This window comes from Elgaria multicarinata, chromosome 17 (genome assembly GCF_023053635.1).
Source record: "Elgaria multicarinata webbii isolate HBS135686 ecotype San Diego chromosome 17, rElgMul1.1.pri, whole genome shotgun sequence".
Classification (NCBI taxonomy): Eukaryota; Metazoa; Chordata; class Lepidosauria; order Squamata; family Anguidae; genus Elgaria; species Elgaria multicarinata.
The window spans coordinates 9,674,590-9,695,147 of NC_086187.1; the positions used below are offsets into that span (position 1 = coordinate 9,674,590).

The window sequence follows — 20,558 nt, forward strand, 5'->3', positions numbered from 1 at the left end:
CCCATCCCTAGCCATGGCTACCATCCCCCACATTAAGCCAGATACAATAATAGAATCATAGAATAGTAGAGTTGGAAGGGGGCTATAAGGCCATCGAGTCCAACCCCCTGCTCAATGCAGGAATCCACCTTAAAGCATCCCTGACAGATGGTTGTCCAGCTGCCTCTTGAAGGCCTCTAGTGTGGGAGAGCCCACAACCTCCCTAGGTAACTGGTTCCATTGTCGTACTGCTCTAACAGTCAGGAAGTTCTTCCTGATGTCCAGCCGGAATCTGGCTTCCTTTAACTTGAGCCCGATATTCCGTGTCCTGCACTCCGGGAGGTACGAGAAGAGATCCTGGCCCTCCTCTGTGTGACAACCTTTTAAGTATTTGAAGAGTGCTATCATGTCTCCCCTCAGTCTTCTCTTCTCCAGGCTAAACATACCTAGTCCTTTCAGTCTCTCCTCACTGTGTTTTGTTTTGTTTGCCCCACACTTTTGAGATTTCCCTTTAAAATCTGCATGAAAATAGCATGCATGGCAATTCTCCCAATAAAGGCACAGAAAATGTAGAATGAAACAGTCTGATTGCATGATCTGTTTTGGAAGGACAGCTGCATCGGTTCTACTGCAGAAGCAAGACTAAGCATCAGATTAGATGTGATCTTGAATGCATCTTTTTAATTAATGTGCTTTTTTTCCCAAATGCAGCACCCCAAACATAGTTGTGAATACTCGGGGACTCAAACCCAGAATTTTAAGAACCAAACACTCCAACCCCTTTGCCTGGATAGATTAGGGCACAAGCCTATGTATGTTTAAATAGAAAAGAAGTCCTATAATTCCCAGCATGCTCCAGCAATGTCTAAGGCAATTGCTAGATGAGGCCTTAGCACGGTGTGAGGCCCAGTCTCCCTCCTGTGCATCCAGATGACACACAGGGGATTCTAGGGTCAGGCCAGGCTAAGACCTCCCTTAACCCGGGATAAGCGGATTCGCTTATGGGCTGGCTTTTCCGCAGCCCTGGCCTGAGGCCGGGGCTGCGGAAAGTCTAGCGACTTCCGTGGCTTTTCCTGGCTGCTTGCTTACTCGCGAGTAGCCAGGAGAAGCCACAGACTGGGCACAGCGCTCCATAGGACCACTTTGCCCATCGAGCCGGGGGGCATCATGTGGGGGGAGATGGGGGCTGGGGGAAAGACCGACCCGGCAGGAGAGAGAGGGGGAGAAGAGCGGGCATGGGCACGGGCATCGGGGACGGGGTGGGTGGGGAAAGAAGAGCGGGCAGGGGCACGGGCATCGGGGACGGGGGGCAGGGGGCAGGGGGAGAAGAGCGGGCACAGGCATGGGCATCGGGGACGGGGGCAGGGGGAGAAGAGCGGGCATGGGCATGGGCATCGGGGACAGGGGCGGGGGAGAAGAGCGGGCATGGCATGGGCATTGGGGACGAGGGCGGAGGAGAAGAGCAAGCATGGGCATGGGCATTGGGGACGGGGGGTGGGGGAGAAGAGTGGGCATGGGCATGGGCATCGGGGACGGGGGTGAGGGAGAAGAGCAGGTACGGGCATGGGCATCGGGGACGGGTGGCGGGGGAGAAGAGCAGGCACGGGCATGGGCATCGGGGCCGGGGGGTGGGGGAGAAGAGCCGGCACAGGCATGGGCATCGGGGACGGGGGCGGGGGAGAAGAGCGGGCATGGGCATTGGGGACGGGGAGCATTGGGAGAAGAACGGGCACGGGCACGGGCCTGGCAAGCGGGGGGGGAGAAGATCGGGGACGGGCCTGGCAGATGGGGGGAGGACGGGCGAGCGAGCAGGCAGGGGGGCATCAGGCATTGTGGGGGGGATCATGGGGGGAGCGGGGGGGCCTTTATTTATTTAAAAAAATCTTACCTGGTGTGGCGATGCGCTCCTGCACACATGGCCCTTTAACATGAAAAACAATGGCGGACGCGACGGGGCTTTCCCTTGCCCCGTCGCGTCTTACATGTGGAAAAGGGCGACAGCGCATGCTACCTAGATTATCCGGTAGGTCTAGCAAGGCCCTAAGTCTAGGAGTTGTATGGTTTTGTTTTTTTCTGTCTAAACACGCATTGGATTCTACCCTCAATGTGTTAGTATTAGGGGGTGGAGTGAATTTCATTTCAGTTTCTGTAATCTTGCATAAATGGCTGCTTTTTGGCTGCCATTGCGTAAATGGGTGTTTAAGTGAAACAATGGGCTGCCATTTTGCACAAAATGGCAGTTCGCTGAAGGGTTGGGTAGCTGTGCGCTGCTCGCTGGGCCCCCACAGACCATGTGGCTGCTCTTCCAGTGAGCTGAATACGGGTGGGTAAGTGGTGGTGTCTGCAGGCTGGAATTGTGTGTGTGTGTCTTGGACTCCTGCAACATGCCTACTCAAACTTCCCTAAAAAAAATTTAAAAATCAGATTCTGATGATGGAATGATAGATGCCTGACAATCTGTGAAATTCAAAATAGATTTAACAAAGTCCCTACATAACTAGAAGTCGACCTTCATCTCTTACTCTCTAACACAGCCTTCTCCAACATGATGTCCTCCAGATGTGTTGGACTGCAATTCCCATCATTTACAGAGAGCATCATGATGGTCATGCCAGCTTTGAATGATGGGAGTTGGAGAAAGCTGCTCTGAGGCCTCTGGTGTGGTGAAGAAGACCCAAAGAATCCTGAAAAACAGTTAACAAAATACAAAAGACTTCGCCTTTCAAGGTCAGGTATATATATCAGCAGTGTGGGAGTCTGACACACTTTTCGACTTGAAGCAACAATATACCTTGACCTCATGAAAACAACAATTTGTAGACATCTATAAAACACCTTTTTAAAAACACGCTCTATTCCACCGGCTCACAGGAGCCGAGAGCACTGAATTAGCAGCGGTGCGCTATATTTTATAGTGTGTATGCGTGCGTGTGTGTGTTTTGCATGCTAAGATTTGGGTCAAGATTGATTTTATTCCCTCGTAGTATTTTATAGTGGCTAGACTGCAATAAATTTCACTTTAGCTGGCTCTGGATTTAAATATTCACACCAAGAAAGGAAGGCATAGAAGCGATGGGCATACCATAAATTTGGGTTATTTGCGATCATTTTCATTTTACTGTTACACTTGGTAACAAGGCACTGTTCGTTTCACTTAGAGAACTACCATTCTGCAAAGCCAGGCATAGCTTTGCACAGCTGAACTGAAGGGAGATGTACTGAATCGATCGAGCTATTCTTTGCATCTTAGCTAGTGCAGTGCTGAAAATTTGGACCATTCCATTTTTGGCAATTTGTGTGTGGGGGGAACAAAAACTTATGTGAAAAAGGCTGGGACAGGTGAGAATTTTTTTTTGGGGGGGGACAGGGTTTCCACATACCTTTTTAAATGTAGCTTGTTGTTAAGGTCATCATAGAATAGTAGAGTTGTAAGGGGCCTATAAGGCCATTGAGTCCAACCCCCTGCTCAGTGCAGGAATCCACTCTAAAGCATCCCTGACAGATGGTTGTCCAGCTGCCTCTTGAATGCCTCCAGTGTGGGAGAGCCCACAACCTCCCTAGATAACTGGTTCCATTGTCGTACTGCTCTAACAGTCAGGAAGTTTTTCCTGATGTCCAGGTGGAATCTGCTTTCCTTTAACTTGAGCCGGTTATTCCGTGTCCTGCACTCTGGGAGGATCGAGAAGAGATCCTGGCCCTCCTCTCTGTGACAACTTTTCAAGTATTTGAAGAGTGCTATGATGTCTCCCCTCAATCTTCTCTTCTCCAGGCTAAACATGCCCAGTTGTTTCAGTCTCTCTTCATAGGGCTTTGTTTCTTCATTCTTCCTTTTTGTCTTCTTTTTCAGGAGCCCAGGAGTTCTTCCTGAATGCTTATTGGAGAGTACCTGTTTGCATTCTCTTCCCCTCCTTATTGTTTTACTATGATTTTATTAGATTGTAAGCCTATGCGGCAGGGTCTTGCTATTTACTGTTTTACTCTGTACAGCACCATGTACATTGATGGTGCTATATAAATAAATAATAATAATAATAATAATAATAATAATAATAATAATAATAAGGGAGAGGTCACATAGTCTCCAATAGGCATTCACTAAGAACTGCTGGGCTCCTCCAAATGTCAGGGGAAGGGTACTTTTTTAAAAAACAAACTCAAAAGTAGGAAGAAGGCCCCTCAACAACTGGCAACACTTAAAATGGTATGGGGAAACCCTGTTCCCTCCCCAAGGATTTTTTTCCCTTAATTTCCCCCCCCCTCCATGGGAAAGAGGCAGAAAAAACAATGCCTCTTTCACAGGAAGAGAGCAAGTTCCCAAAAATAGAGGGCATGATTCAGCCCAGCACTAAACTTAGCTGCGGTTTTGAACAGCCATGTTTTTGCTGTCAGTATTTTTGCTTGAGGTGATATCAGAAAGAACTGATCTGAATTATCTTCATAATCATCAAATAATAATACTGAACCATTGTATAATGCTTTCCAATGTTCAAACTACTTCACATGAATTATCTCGTTGTCATTAGGGATGCAGGAGAAATTTGTTTGATTGCAAACTGACCTAACTTCATACTATTGAACCAGTATGAGAACGGAAGCTTTGTTATCTTAAGAAATTCATGCTCCTCTGAATTTTGCATTGCATTTCTCCTACCAAAAAATACATAAACATGTTTATATTGGCAAAAATTGCACACACAAAATGTTTATGTCAGGCAAATGATGTCTCCCCTCCATCTTCTCTTCTCCAGGCTAAACATGCCCAGTTGTTTCAGTCTGTCTTCATAGGGCTTTGTTTCTTCATTCTTCAAAAGCGACACACATTGTGCAAATTAGTAGAAAGAACCTTCAAAAAGGCAATTCGTTAGGAAAAAAAAATCTTGCAAAAATCTCTATATTTGGCAACATTGTCTACACTATTTATGCCTTAGGGGAAGTGTGTACAAAAAGTGTACACATTTTCACTGAACTTTTTTTAATGCAGGTTTGGGAGGGGAATCAATGTTTGGGATCAACCAAATTTAAGATTGGAAAAATGAGAAACCAAGAGTGACACATTCATCCATACCTAGTTCTAGTCATAACAACCACTGTTGAAGGTAAGCCATAATTATTTTCCCCCATATTACAGAAGGGGGGCTGTCAGGGGTTGAGAAAGTGTGGATTGCGTAAGAGAGCAATCCTGGGTGAGCATCCCAGGGACCATAGGTTGGCATGGATGACCCCAACTGAGGTCATGGGAGGAGGGTCAGATCTCTGACTCCTCCTTCTGATATTGGAGCACTGCTCCAATCTCAGAAGGAGGAGTCAGAGATCTGACCCTCCTCCCATGCCCCCTTGCACCCAGCATGGAAAGAATTGATTTGGCTACCTCTCTATGGTTGGAAAATCAACCACCGAGAGGGGAGAAAAGCAAATCAATCTCTGAGAGGTTGGAGACTTACCTTCAAGAAGTAACCCCCATTATGTTATTTGGCGCATAAATGGGTATAGCATTGCAGCCTAATTATTTTGGAATTCTGATATATGGGGACAAATCCAGAGGGGGGAACATTGGAAGCATCCCTCTGGATGCTTCCAGAGAGGCCAAGATACAATTTATCCTGATCCTCTTCCAGCCTCCTTCCCTCCCTCCCCAAAGCTTCCTTGCTAGACAGGCTGAAAAGCCCAACTGGGGGGGGGGGAGATTGGAGGATGGGGAAGCAACGATGACCTACTTGGCTCCTCCCACCCTGCTTGCTTCAGCCTAGTAGGGCAGAGGACTCTTGGAGGCCTCCAAATCCCAGGGCTTCCAAGTACTGAGGGGTTCATAGGATTACGTTCTGAGGCCACCGAGTGAATCGATGGCAGAAGCCAGCTTTTAAAACGGGGCTTCCTGACTTGCAGTTCTGCCTGAAGATGGAACAACACTGATCCCAACTGTTACATTATAAGGGAATGCAATCATTTACAGTTTGGCCACCTGAAGAAAAAGCACAGTCTTCACAGCCATCCGTAGCTCCACGAGAAACAAAGCAAAACAAAAATGGGACCGGGAGCAGAGATCATCTTTCCTTCTCTCCCACTCCCTGGGAACTCAATTTTTGTGAGAGTGGGAGGGGGCATCAGAATTTGCAGATCCCAGAGTCCACCAAAGGGTCAAGTGGGTGGAGTTGAGAGTAGCTGGGAGGTGGTCTGCTAGGCTCGCCATTCACCAGAGGTGATCCAGTAAAAGCCTGTCAGGCATGGCAGGAAACTGTCCACTGAGTTGATAGGCACCTGCCTTGCTTTGTTAGTCTACTTAGGCTGAGAGGATAGCGCCTAACCTTCACACTCCCTTCAGGTGTGAAGAGATGTCTATTTACTGAATAAAGCTTTGTGGACTGCACAGCAGACCTCATTATTGTCTCACATCTCAGCGTGAGGGCTTGGAATCATGACAGCAAAACATGTGGCCTTACAGATGTTTTTGAACTACAAGTCCTATCATCCTTGATCTCTGGGGCTGATAGGAGTTGGGGGTCCAATAACATCTGGTTCTCCATCCCTGTGATAAAGTGAGAACTAGTACTTCGCTGGACTCTTAAATCTTCATGCCTTTGGGTAGTCTGCCGCGCTCTTGGATATCTTGAGGCCAAGGTGTTTTGACTCATTGCCTAAAGGAAACACCACAAACTCACACTCTGATGAGAGGAAAAAAATGGAAAGAGAGTAAAGAGAGAATGAAAGAAAAGCAGAGCTCTTTCAGCCTGTGCTTGAGCATGGCGGCTTGTCAATTCCCTGGGATTACTAAAACGGAAAAAAGAGAAAAAGAAGAAGCACACCCTCAAAATTAACTCAATATTTCAGTTCTAAGATGGCATATACAACTTCCTAGTTATTCTAAGGTGAATCATTCAATGGTTTCATTTACAGATTCCGATTTGGGATACACAAAGGGAGTCTCAAAACAAAACCCTGAACAATTAAGATCCAGTGCACATCTCATTTACAGCGCAACCCAAATACAATTGTCATGTACCACAAGAATACCTAAAAATACCAGTGGGAAACAACACACTTTGGAAGGAGATGGCTTATTCCACCATACTTAGAATCTACTTGTAATTTATTATACACTACTTATAATTCATGCATTGAGCCCTGCCCCACCTTCCTGTAAGACAGAGCTTTCCAAACTGTGTGTCGCGACGGTGTGTAGGTGTGTCACGTGAACTTAATGAGAAACTGGAGTCTATGTGAAATAAGCAATACCAACTTGCATGCATTTTTACGCAGCAAAGGTGCCGATTACTAGTATGGTGCACTAGTATATTCCCCTTCCGTCGTATCTGTGTATGCACACCACGGTCGAGGGATCATACAGGTACTGCACATGTGCAGTATGCATAATCGGGTCAAAACAGCTGATTCCGTGTGACGCGGAATCAGCTGTTTTGACCCGATTATGCATACTGCACATGCGCAGTACCTGTATGATAACTGAAGTGTACCTGAAGTGACGCATTCTAGAAATTCCATGGGTCCAGTTTTTTGATAGAACACCATCTCAACCGCAGCTCAACAAAATTGGTTCAATGTGAAAAGTCCTGGAAATGCAGTGTTATTATCTTGCAAATCACATATTTTTAAAAAATATAAATGAAAGGTTTTCATGAGATATGTTGTGTCCCCGTACATTTCGTTATTACAATTTATGTATGTGTCCGTATCTCTTATAAGGGGTTAGTTTAACCGTCGGTTTGCTAGTAAAACTGAATTACCGTGTCGCGAAATGATGCATGTCTAAAAAGTGTGTCACCAACATGAAAAGTTTGGAAAGCTCTGCTTTAAGAGAGGGAAGTAAGGGGGAATAAGCATTAAACAATTAGCTGACTAAAGTATTGACCAGTCATCCTGGCTTCATAGTAGCAGTTATGAAGGAGATCTCTCTTCCTCCAACCTAAGGCTTGAATAAGAATGTTAAGATCTAATCTGAGGGTTGATATTCAGGAAGTGGCAGGCACCCCTCTATAAAAGGTAGCTGCTTGAATGTGATCACCTGCTAATGGGTTCCAGATGAGGAGGAGGGAACGGCACAACTGCAAAAGGATTGATAGTTCTATGTTTTATCTGTGACATTTTTGCATTCCCCTCCCCTAAATCTATAATCCCCTTCTGTTTCAACATTAATGTTATTAAATTAGAGTTGGGCTAAACCCAGAAATCACACACACACACACACACACAGAGCCAAACACACATAAAAATCTGAACATAAGAAGAACCGTGCAGGATCAGACCAAGGTCCATCTAATCCAGCATTCTGTCAACGCAGTGGCCAACCAGCTGCCCACTTGGAAGGTATGAGTGCAACAGCACCCTCCCACCCATGTCCCCCAGCAACTGGTGTACATAGGCTTACTGTCTCTGATACTGGAGGTAACATAGAATCATCAGAACTAGTAGGCACTGATGGCCTTCTCCTTCAACTGAAGAGGTTGGGGGTCTATTCACTCATTCCATGCATGAAGAAGCTAACTGTGGTGAAAGGGGCTGTGGGTAGTGTTGGGGCTATGTGGGGCTGCCCTTGAAGAACATATGGAGCTGGAGCTTCAAGTCATCTGAAATGCAGCAGCTAGACTGCTAACTGGTGCACAATTTCTCAAGCACATCACTCCAATACTGAGAGATCTTCATGGGTGGCAGTAAGGTGTATAATGGCAATTCACTAAGACACAATAAACTATGATGATGATGTAAGGTGGCAACCCATGTGTTCTGGAGCCAAGAAGTCAAATAGATCACTCATTATAAGAATGAGCGGCACTTTTCTGAAACGATGCTGGTGAGCCATAGAAATAATTATAATTTCTCAAGGGTTAAATCAGAGTGTATCTGATGTTATCATGCTCATACTGAATTATCATCCTGAACAGCCAAAAAAGAGGATATTCTAAGGGGAGGGGGAACACAAGACACCTCCCCACGGCAGAGGTTATACTGAACATGGCAGTGGGAGACCTTTCTGTCTGCATTTTTCAAAAGAGTGCATTCCTACCTCCATTGCACACAATTCAAAGTGTACTTAAAAAACAAACAAACAAAAAACCAATACTTTTTCTCTCTCTATCAAATGCAATTTCAGGTTTGGGAATGTGCATACATTTTTTTAAAAAAACAAAACACCCCCATTTGCATTTGGGGTTGTAAATGGGACACATTTGGAAGATGTGCAAACTTAAACAAGATTGTCGTACATCCCCAGAGTTGACCCCAGCAACTATTTAAACATTTCTAAAGAATTCTCTCTCTCTTTCTCTCTTGAAAGAACCCTTCTCACCCCTCAACTTTGCAGGTCTATCTTAATAAATTGTGATGGGATATTGGATAATCCCTTAGTAGAGCCCCAATGAAACCTAATCATTCTTAAATACCTGTATTGGCTCATGTATTGTATTAATATCATGAACATCAAACTTAATAAAGAAACAAATAAAGAATATGTTTCCATATTTTTCTGCATTTCATGTTTATTAAGATGGTGTGCCCAGTTTAGTCCTTCTGAGCAAACTGCTGCTAAGCCAATGAGACCAAAGTGAATAATAATTAACGTTACATACTTTTGGGGAACCTTTTGATATCACCTTCCAAGGAGGTCCAACATTATTTTCTTCTCTCCTCCTCTCCCACCACTGAGAGAGAGAGAGAGAGAGAGAGAGAGAGAGAGAGGAACCCTACAATGACAGCAACTTATAACTATATTGTGTAACATGGAAAGACTCTGCAGATATGATCCCAGGCTTATTGGAAATGTCATGTAAGATGTCCAGCAACATAAATGCTTTCCTAGAAACAAAATCTTTCAAAAACAATAGGCCTTGAGATGTCAACATCTTTCAAAAACGATAGGATGTCAATGTGCTTTATCCATGTCACTGTCTTATTTTCTCAGCCTGATATTACTCAGCCTATAGATGGGAAAGTTGTAGCTACTACTCTTACGATGCTGATGCTCTCATCAGTTCATGTTGTTGTTGTTCTTGTTGTTGTTAATCAACAGTATTTATATACCACTCAATTATCTAACACAGAGTCCAGAGTGATCATTATATTATATTTGTCTGTCTGTCTCTTTATCACATTTCCAAATCACCCAATTAACCAAGTCCTCTGGGCATTTCACCAAGCTTTAACATTAATAAAATGCAATCAAATAAACTAAAGACACCCTTTCACACATCTAAACCAACACAGAAATCAGCAGAAAACCAATATAAAAGCAACACGAAAACTCGGCTCCCAAATACACAGAGAAACATAATTTAAAAGTCCTGGAAAACGTCTTCACTTGGAGCCAAAAGGATCCTATGGTAGATGCCAGGTGAGACATGACAATGACCATGGTAAGCACCCCCTCCCTTTCAAATGGTACAACCCGCCCTGCCATTGCCCTGAAATGTCAGCCTTTATTTCATAGGGGAAACTCCTTTTCACAATTGGGCAAGCCATACATTTAGTACTAGAATGGAGCACACATGGCTACAGAGACAGAGGGAATGCATGTACTCCAGATGCATTCATCTTTTAATTCTTAAAATACTGCATCAACCTTGTGTTGATGCTTGCCATGGGCTTACCTGGTGGTGGGCTGCCATTTTTATTCCCCACAATGCCCTGGAGTGAAGCAACATTAGATCGAACATGGGAAATTAAAATACCAAGTCAGGAATGGAGAATCTTGTTTTTTGTGGCTTTTCCAAACCCAAAAAGAATGAGAGAATGGATGGATTTCACCAATTGGGCCAATAAAGCAAGGTTGCTTGGCAACCCTTTGCAGAATGGCTGCTAGGGTGACCAAAGGCAAAGCTATAGAAGTTGTGGGGATTCAATATGTGTATTAGCACCGATAGGGCTCTAGGCATGGTGAGAACACAGAAAAGACGTGGTCTGTTCCCAGAGGCTTAAGTTCAACACAAAATAGGATGTAGTGGGGGGGGGGGGTCAGGGATGGTCAAACGGGCAGCAATGAAAAATTAGGTAACAGAATAAGGAAAGTGAAGCTCGGAATATCTTCCATCAAAGGAAGTAGGTCTTAAGCCAGAAATGGTGGAAAGGAGGCTTGATGGATAATTAGGAGAGAGAGAGAGAGAGAGAGAGAGAGAGAGAGAGAGAGAGAGAGAGAGAGAGAGAGAGAGAGAGAGAGAGAGATATCTTTTCACAGAAAGTTTGCCATGAAAGAATTGTCTTTGAACAAAAGAATAACAGATCCCAGTGTCCCCAGGGGATATTTTTAATGGAACTTTATTGGCCGCTTCATGGTTTTCATTCTACATGAATAAACCCTCCAGTTCAACACCAGCTTGAGGCTTTCCTCTCTTTTATTTCCACGTTCTAGGATCAGGAAGGGGAGACACAGAGAGCAGCAACATTAGCAGCAGCAGCACTGGAGTGCAGTAAAGGGCAGCGGCTAAGAACCATAGTGTGTCTTGCCCCTGTTTAATCATCATAATTTACCTGGACTAAAACAACACACAAACTGCCCCCTTTTCATTGTGTAAATTCAAGGATCCCCCCTTTTAATAATGCAGGAAAGTTGCAGGACTGGAGTGCCACTTAATTTAGTGTTTAATCAGTAGAACTATTGTGGCATTGGCTGATTAGGCTGCCTCAACTGTTGCCTGCTCAATTTTTCCCCATAATTGCAGGATATACTTTATTGTGACAGGGCCCCCGAACGGTGGAATTCCAATATGCTATACATCAGGTTCTCCATTACTGGATTAGTTAGACGTGGCATCATTACTGCTGCACTTTCCTGCCTATCATTGATCGTGCCGTTCTTTCTATTTCACAATTAATGCAAGTCAGCTGGATTGATCAATCTTCTGATGAGTTTGGCCCACAGTCAATATATTCTTATGGCACTGTGTTACTGATCTGTATGTTTTATAGCTCAGCTAAAAGATCTGTCATCCTAGCTCCAGATTTTCTCTCTTTCTTTCTTTTTTCTTTTTCAGTAGAGGTGTGCTGAATAATCTGTAATTTTAATATTCAGTTCAAGAATGCACTTTTGACGCAGCTGAACAAATTACTCCAAACATCCTCATCTTGTGAAACATTTGATGCTGTTGGTAGGGATGGGTGAATTTGTCAAGTTCATTTTCAGCCAGATCATTGGATTTCTGCATTTTAATTTGTTCTGTCCCATTTCCACATTGATTTGTGAACATTGTTTTTTTTAAATAATAATAATAATAATCTGCATGGTTTTCATGTGCATTTCTTCAAAAATATTCATTTGTATGCAATTCTTCCCCCCCATATGTACATTTTAATGCACATTGTTAAAAAAAGACTCACATTTTCCCCCATAGGCTAAAGCAATTTTGTGTACTTGTTTCCCTAATCATATATATATATATATATATATATGCATATTTTGCTAAATTGTTGAACTTTGGCTCAACATTTGGGAAAATGTGGATTTCAGAAAGCAACTGTGTTATGGTTCATGCTTTGCTTTGGGGTGAATTAGGCATATTCACATCAAAATTCAAAATACACATGAAATTGCAAACTGAATGAAATTCTCACCTGTCCCTAGCTGTTGCCACCTTTTTTATTCCTCAGGCTACTGTTTCACTGTTGTACCATTTGCCCTCTCCTTCCCTATCACCACCCTTGGAATCACCTTACTCTTTAATTGTATTGGTTTGGGGAACTACGTGTTTTATTTACAGAGGTCCATGATGTCATAAGGTCAGACGTAGTATTATGACAACATTGTATCAAACATGCTTGAAATCTATATTCCTCTCTATGTGGCACTAGTGAGACCACACCATTTCAAGAAGGACATTGGAAGGTTAGAACAAGTTTAGAGGAGGGCAGCAAAGATGATAGAGGGACTGGAGGACCTGCCCTATGAGGACAGGCTGAAAGAACTTGGGATGTTCAGCCTGGAGAAAAGAAGACTGATGAGAGACATATTAGCTGTGTCCCAGTGCATAAAAGATGGGAAATAACTACTTTCCATTGCCACAAAAATTAGGACCTGAAAAAAAAATGGTATAAGTTACAGCTGACTGGGTGGGAATCTACACTGATGTTATTCTAACGTTTTGAATAGGTTACTGTGACGCACAGCGTCACGTGACCCTGGGTCTCCAACGTTGTAAATGAGTCGTACTTACAGGTTCTATTTCTTAGTTCCAGCGTGGCTACAGATTCATGTGCCTCGTTCTACTGGTAATTTTCCTCTCCCTCTTCTCTGAGCAGAGCTGCTGGGTTTGCTCCGCCCACTTCCTGTTCTCCTTCCTTCACCCCGTTTGCTATCTTATCTGCTACAGCAGATAAATCACACCAGCATTATACTGTGCAATCACTGACAATTGCATGCAAAGGACTCAGAAGTTTTCCACCTTAGAATCTGCTTTGATTGTGAAGTAGTCCCATGCATTCAGCCTGAATTGTGCTCCTTTTGCAAAAGATTCACCCGAGCCGCTGCTGTGGGCGCAGGAGTAGGATTTTAAACAAATGCTTACATCTGCGTAAGCTTTATAGATAAAGACACCAAAATTGACACGGTAATTCAAATACCAAATTTGAATCATATTGGGTCATCGGTTGATTTTTTTTTTTAACACTTCCCCCCTCTTTGCAAAGGAGCTGAGGAGCGCTCAAAGGATCGCTGTAGCTCCGTGCAGGAAAGTTAACAAGGATCTCTGCTCCCAGTCCAAAACTCATGACCAGCGGGGCTTAAATGGGGCTGCTGCTAAAACTTTTCAATTTGGTCTCCCATCCAGACCCAACCCTGCTTAGCTTCAGCAAAGTGGCTGGCTCCTATGCATTCAGGCAATTCCCTGGGACTTGTATTAAGATGTTTTGGGAGGGGGTTTGTGTGTGCTTATGACTATTGCCCTGCACTGCTGGCTAGGAATGAGGCAGGCAGTGGGCGGAGCAAACCCAGCAGCTCTCAGAGAAGAGGGAGAACAATGAAAGGATTTAACAATGTGCCCTGCAGTAACGTTACAGCTAAACGTAAGTCACACTAGTGTGCCCCGTGATACAGAGAACTGATACAGAGAACCACGTTAGAAAGGGACACTAGCAACGTTATAAGACTAGTGTAGATCCGGTCTAGATCTCTATTAAATGTAAGGGAAACGTCCTGGCAGAAAGATCAGTGAAACAGTCTACCTATGAAGGTTGTAGGTTCCCAATCTCTGGAGATTTTTAAGAAGAGGCTGAACAGCCACAACTCATGGATGGTTTAATTGGTTTTCCTGTGCATTGCAAAGGGTTGAACTCGATGGTCATGTGGACTCTTCCAACTCCACCATTCTATGATTCTATGATCTGCAAAATCACTGACAAACATTAGGATTGAAACATCAGTGTGGACCAATGAAGCCAAGGGCTGTGAGGGCAACGAAGAAGAATGGAACCATCAAAACAAAGGAAGACCCCAGAATTAGAAAAAGTAGGTGTTTTTCAACATTCATAAAAACAGACATAAGGTAAGTAGCTTTAGCTCTGTGGTTTTGTCCCCCCCCCACACACACCCCTTTTTCATTGTATTTCCTATTCTCCTCTAGGTTCCTAAAGATCCATTACTGCCCTTAAAAACATAATGTGCCCTTCAAAAAAATGTTCAAAATGTCTTTCTTCATTCTACGCAGTGTAATTTAGCGTCCAGGGGCTTGCTTTTCACAGCCTCACAAAACTGCAACCCTTGAAAACTCCCTGTTTGCCCAGAATGCAAAGGGGCATAGGAAATATTAGCCCAGCAGTATTCCCTTTGCCGAGGCAGGCTAATGCTCCCTGTTTTCCACTCAGTGAGAGCACTGAACGTCCAAAATGATGTGAGAAACCAGGAAAGAATGATCTGCTTAGTGGCCTTGTGCCTGAATTGGGACTCTTCAATGAAGAGTCCAGGACTCTAAAATGTCTGGGATTGAATCCCTGCGTATTCAACCATATTAGTCCTGAATTAGGGTCACCACCTCCTTTTTGTCACTTGCTCCTCATCTTTAGCAGCTGTGTAGCAGGCAGGTACAACATGGTCCTTCCCGTGCTGCAAATAGCTGTACCTGTTGAAATAGAACTGATGATTTTGTTCCGGTTTAGTTGTGATTTTGGATTTCCCCAAATTCACAAATCTCTTCATATTTCTCCAGAAAACATGGCACTTCACCAGTATGAGTGCAGGAAAAAGCAAAACTGGCTGATTCATCCAATTCCCCATCAGGGCCATACCTCAATGGTAGAGCACTCATTTGCAAACAGAAAATTGCAGGTTCAAGCCCTAGCTACAAAAGCAGCATCAGGCCTTTCTTTCCCTGAGACCATGGATAATTGCTGCAATCCAAAAAAGACAGTGCTTGCCTGGATGTAAAAATGGTTTGACCAAGTATAAGACACCTTCCTCACAACATAATCACCAATTCAATAGCATCATGCTGGGTTTAACAAGAAGCATGTATTTTTTAAAAAAAGTGGGACCAAAGGAGAGCCAGAAAACTCTAGTCTATTGTAATATAGCACTCAGCCGTTGACACACATCAGAAAAGGAAAATATACATCACTTCTGCCTTGAGTATTTCATGCCCCCGAAAGCTTATTTTTCACCATCAAAATTTGGCACTACTCCATAGTACTGAAAAGAGTCCCCCCTTATACCATCATGCCATCTTTTCATCTTCATTTGAAAATTAAGAACTGAAATGCCTATTATTGTTAGCAGAGATGCAAGCTTCTCTGATAATGGCAAAAAGAGCACAACAGCTAGCTGACACAAACAAAGAAGCGAACTTATACTGATTCACTGACCATGCTCAAATCCAAGTTAAAATTACATGCCAGGTTTTCTCAAAGCGAGATTGCCCCCCTCCACCTCCGTGTCTATCTTTGGAAGCTAGGCTTGGTCTAAGAGCTCCATAGAAATTGTTGGGAAAGTGATTTGGAACTAGTTGCATTTGTATTTAGTCTCGGAGCAGTTCGAGAAATGAATCTCATTAACCTGCTCAGTAGGATCTTCAGGAACTTGAACCTCGTCTCACTGCACGCAACCACATATCTGCCGCATAAGGAACCATGCAGAACTGTGGACCAGAATGAATAAAACTCCTACAAGAAGGCACACTGGCATCAGTGAAGAAAATGTGAAAGAGCCTTTTGCAGCAGACATGCCTGGAAGATACTTCAGGTAGGCCAGAAGATCTTTCTTCCCCATTATGGAAAACGCAAACTTTTGGCTTCTCCTGCTGGGCAGGGTAATGGAATTTTAAATCCCACCACACCCAGGAGTCATGGATGGTGCAGCTCATCTATCACACAGTGAGAGAACATCTACCATGTTTTTTGAGCAATGAAGATTTTAAAGAGAGTTCACTACTGGGAGCAGTAGATGCCGGCTCGTGTCTCTGAGGCACCTCCGAATAATTTCAAGAGAGACAGGAGCATCTGGTTTTGCCAGGGCTCCACTAGATTGCATGACTAATGGTTAATGCAGCCCAACTGCTTCATAGATGGGAAGACTCTCCATCCTGTTCCACCCGAATGGGATGAAAGGTTTGTTCTAAGGGTCAAACATTGACACTGAAATTGATATTCATATTTTGACACTTGACAAATTGTTAACCTCAAATATTCAGAAGTTCAACTGCTTGACCTCTTGAAGCACCTCAATGGAATCCAGGACAGTTCTGGAATATAAAACTTTTTTCAAGGATTGGCTGAAGTCGAGAGAGATGCAAAGCCACTCCTGGAGTCCAGTGGCCACTATCCGGATGGGCTAAAACTAATCGCTACATGAATTCAAATAGTCACTCCAAACTCACAGCATATTATCAAAGCCTACTCCCCCCCAAAAAAGAAAATTGACTTAGTGCACAACCTGTGTTCCATGTATAGGATCAATTTTTGATCCTATTTTGATCAAATTTTTGATCGTATCAATTTGTGTAAGGGATGAATATAAAATCTCCATCTGCACAATAGATTCTATGGTGCAGATTCACCTGATTCGAAGGAAGAGAGGGAAGTTGTTCCTTAAATAGTTGTGTAAGAGAAGAACTGTAATGTGAACTCTTTCTTCTTTACATCTAGTCACTCATCTCCATGTTCAGAGTCATTAAATGGCATCTCAACAAGATGCAAGGGACAAATATTCAGACATTCGTAGAAAACAAAAATATGCTTTCCACCCAACCTAAGTTTGGGCGGGAAAGCAAACGTTGTGAGTTGGGAGGGGCTGGAACGAAGAGGACTCACGTGGCTCTGAATCTGAGCCTCATGAGCCATGGGCGGGGCCGCGGCTATAAAAGCCGCACCGCCCGAGGCTCGGCCTCTTTCAGTTTTCGGCTCCCTCCCTCCCGCCCGTTCCTAGTGTGGGATTAGCCAGTTGCTCCTTAAGGAGGGCTAAGTAGGAATTTTCCCACAACATGGTTTTGCCTACTTCATTCTAGGGACGTTAGGGCGGTCTGGGTTATAATTAGGTTAAGTTGTGGCAGGAAGGTGCGGGAATGGAAACATAGGACAGGGACGGTGAGCACACTGGCACCCTTGGCGGTGAGCTGCATATCCAGAGGTCCTGCTCCTCAGGGTTGTGCGACTCATGAGTCAGGCTATGGTGTGCAGTTGGGGACCATGCTGGCTGCATCTACCCACTGTCCCTTATGGCAGCGGGCGGGGGTGCAGTGGCAGGGTCTCCCCACACTCTCAGAGTGTCGCATAAGCAGTGAGCCGGTGAAACGGCTTCTTGCTTTGGAGAGTGGCTCGCCCTTTGACAGGCAGTAGGCCTGAGTAGCAGAGTGATTCCCGCACTGTCACACTCAGATCCAGGGAGGGTTGGATTGACATGGTCATTTAATAAAGAGGCCCTAGTTATACCCAAAGCTCTGGTGTCTGTGTCTTCTTTCATGCGTCCTCCCTCTCTCACAACAGGCCCACCATTTACTGCACCACAGAAAATCTTTATGCTTTTGCATTCATTGTAAAGTTACAGTGTGTCAAAGTCCCCAAAGAAAATTTTGCAAGCATTTTTTAAAAAAATCATAATTGTTTTGCTTCTTCGGACACTTGTAGAAGCAGAAATCTCCAAAATACACTTTAAATTCATCTTAAAAGCTAAGATGGATATCATATTTGCCTATGTATTTGTTTATTTGTTCATTAAATAGGAATTCCACCACCCTATTTGTTCATGGGCTATGTATCCCATCATGTTCAATGTGACATTACTGTGGAAATACTATAAAATATATTAAATCAGCAATACATTACACAATTATAAAAATAGAAACAAGGCAGGGGGGAAATTGGTAAAAACAACAGCAATTAATTCAACTAATCTACAAAGCAACACATTAGCTTATGGTCAGTGCCATGTCTGAATAATTTAAAAAAACAACATGTTTGTCCATTGGTATAAGGTCATTAGGGACAGGGTTGGACATGTCACGCTTGGCAAGGAGGTCGAGACATTGATGTGACATAAAGGAGGGACTCTCCTGGAGATCATAAAACCTAGGCAGGGTCATATGAGACAATACAGGCCACAGCTAGACCTAAGGTTTCTCTTGGGATCATCCAGGGTTCGCCCCTACCTGAGTACTGGATCTCCTGTGTGTCACCTAGATGAACAGGTTTGACCCCTGGATGATCCAGGGATAAACTTTGGGTCTAGCTATGGCCATAGTCTTTCAGATAATCTGCTTCCAGGTGATATAGGGCTTTGTAGGTCATAACAAATGATCTTGCCTTGAAACAGACTGGTAGCCAATGAAGCTTTTGCAACCTGAAAGTTACATGCTCCTTATAATCTCCCTTAAAGGTAACATTCCCAGTGTAAATAAGCTACATCCGCATCCCCTCCCAAAAACTCAATGCTCAGTGAATGTCTTCTCCCATATGAATTTCCCAATGATTTAATTTCTGCTATTGAGGCTCTATATAGGATACCAACTATTGCAATACTAGATTCTCATCGAGTAGAAGCAGTGAGTTTTTAGTAGCCATTTCAGTGTTCTGGAATGCTCTCCTTCCTGGAAACTTGCATGGCCTCATCCTTCTTCTTTTGGTGGCAGGCAAAGACATTGTTCAGTATTTGATGGTGAGGCCTCTGGTAACAGACACTGGGATTTGAAGATCTGTCTGCTGTAGTGTTTGGTCTATTTTACTGAGATGATTGATGATACTAATATTATTGGAGGGGTTATTTCTGTTTTCTGCTGTATTCCACCTTGTGACTGCTTTCCTTTTCTTTTCTTTTTTGGTTTCTTTTTCTTTCTTTCTTTCTTTTAAAGAAGCAGCATACAACTGTTGTAAACAAGTAGTAAATAGAATACACACATACAGCTGCAGGCCCAAATGGGGTTGAGTTGTGCAACTTTAACCCACTCCTCCCCATATTAGGGGCATTGCAAATGTAGTAAATTAAGTCATCTCTCAGACCTTGTCCTTTCCTTCATGTTTGTGCTGGACCTTTATGGAAGGGACTCTATGCCTTTTGATGGCTACCAAAGCAAGTAGAGGAGATTCAGATAAAGGTGGCAACTGGCAACTGTAGCAGGTGAACTAGTGATATTCATACAACTTTCTGGGAGGGTGCTGTTGCACCATGTCCTGCTTGTTCATCCTTGGCTGATGGCTGGTTGGCCACTGTGTGAACAGAGTGCTGGACTAGATGGACCCTTGGTCTGATCCAGCATCAGGACACTTCTTAAGTTCTTATGACTTGTGGAGTGCACAGAGGCTTTCAGCTGATGGTGGACTACTCACGGACATCTGCCACCATGTAGAACAGTGATGCGGAGAAGGTAGATCTTCCATAAGTCCCACCCAACATGGCAAATGGTCAAGAATACTGGGAATTGGTCCAAAACCATTTGGAAATTGGAGATCTACTTTCTACCCACTTGTGATGTAGAGGCTTCAGCACAGAGACATGGCAAATTTTCAACTCTCACCCAACATACGCTAAAATCCCAATCCAGCATGTCTGTGGGACTCCAAGTGACTAGATTAGGGATGGACAACCCTGTGCATTTCACTTTTTCCCACATATGTGTCATATATATATATATATATATATATATATATATATATATATATTCAGATTCTTTCTGTCCAAAATGGCATGTGCACATTTTAGTAAATTCTTAGCAAAAGCAGACTGTGTGCATACTTCTCACCCATCAGTGCAATTTACATTTAATAGGTGAAGCAATCCCCACCATGGAGAAGACTGTGCTGTACTTTCCTGATTTGGAGCCATTAGGGTGAGGAGCCTGTCAGAAAAAAGGATGGTTGACGTCACAAACACGGCTGAAAACACAGAGATTAAAGCCCAGACTTCTAAGAGCAACATATTCAAAGCCCTCTGCCTGGAAGGACAATTCTGCTGCTTTTGCTTTTTCTCACATTCATCCACCTGATCCTATTTCATTCTCTCCCATTTATACAGAAATGTAAAATAAATGAACATCTGAACTAAATCTGAACTAAATGAAATTCTTTCTCACCCTACTAGGGATGGGTGAATCACTTCACAACTAAACTTCAGTTGGACTTCTTGGACATTTCTGAAGAATGCTTGAAAAGCCATATGGAGGTGTTTT

General features: G+C 43.6%; 1 protein-coding gene across 8 annotated transcripts in view; it reads right to left on the reverse strand.

The window, feature by feature from the left end:
• Positions 1 to 20,558, reverse strand: part of RBFOX1 (RNA binding fox-1 homolog 1) — a 1,470,150-nt gene that overhangs the window by 733,712 nt on the left and 715,880 nt on the right. The window lies entirely within an intron of this gene.